The 1,015-nt window shown below is 43.0% G+C and overlaps 1 non-coding gene across 1 annotated transcript; it reads right to left on the bottom strand.

The window, feature by feature from the left end:
* Positions 1 to 480: 480 nt before the first annotated feature.
* Positions 481 to 587, bottom strand: LOC141669981 (small nucleolar RNA R71). The gene has a single exon (XR_012554234.1). It is a non-coding gene; the product is annotated as a small nucleolar RNA R71 (small nucleolar RNA).
* Positions 588 to 1,015: the final 428 nt, after the last annotated feature.

Raw genomic sequence — 1,015 nt, 5'->3', positions numbered from 1 at the left:
GAGGAAGAAGTTGTGGTTCGACAGGAAGTTTTTGAGGACGAAGAGAAAGTCGAGGAAGAAGAGAAAGTTTAGGAACCGGCTCTAGTAGTGATGGGAGATCAAGCATAAAATCTGAAGGCTTTGATAGACTATTCTCAGCCTAAGATCAATGATATTCAATCCAGCATTATCAGGCCATCCATCTCGGCTAACACCTTTGAGATCAAGTCGAGCACGATTCAGATGATACAGAATTTAGTTCTGTTTGGGGGTTCTCCTATAGAAGATCCCAACATGCACATCGGGGATTTCATCGAGATCTGTGACACTTTCAAGTTCAATGGTGTGACTGAAGATGCTATCAAGATGAGACTTTTTCCATTCTCTCTGAGGGATAAGGCTAAGTGTTGGTTACATTCTCTACCAGCAGGCTCTATTAGTACTTGGGAGGATCTTTCTCAAAATTTTCTCATAAAATTCTTCCCCATGGCGAAGACGGCTGCAATCAGGAATGCTCTTACTCAGTTTGCACAGCAATCTGGAGAATCTTTGTGTGAGGCTTGGGATCGCTACAAGGAGATGCTTAGGAAGTGCCCACACCATGGCATGCCTGATTGGATGATCATAAACTGTCTCTATGATGGTTTAGGCACACAGTCTAGACCTATACTCGATGCAGCGTCTGGTGGAGCCTTATGGGCCAAAAGTTATAATAAAGCTTATGAGTTGATTGAGCTAATGGAAGCTAATAAATACCAGAATCCAACACAAACAATGTTGCAAGCCAAGGTAGCAGGAATTTTAGAAGTGGACACAGCTACTGCTATAGCTGCTCAACTTCAAGCTTTGACGATGAAAGTGGATTCTTTGGCTAAATATGGAGTTAATCAGATCACTAGTGTTTGTGAGCTTTGTGTGGGGGCACATGAGACTGAGTAGTGTGCTATTTCTAGCGAATCATCTAAGTTTGTGAGCAACTTTCAGAGGTCGCAATAGCAAGCTCCAGCCACTTATCATCCCAACAACCGCAATCATC

This window comes from Apium graveolens, chromosome 6 (genome assembly GCF_009905375.1).
Source record: "Apium graveolens cultivar Ventura chromosome 6, ASM990537v1, whole genome shotgun sequence".
Lineage (NCBI taxonomy): Eukaryota > Viridiplantae > Streptophyta > Magnoliopsida > Apiales > Apiaceae > Apium > Apium graveolens.
The sequence above is the reverse complement of the archived record's forward strand: the minus strand, read 5'-3'. Positions and strand labels throughout refer to the sequence as shown.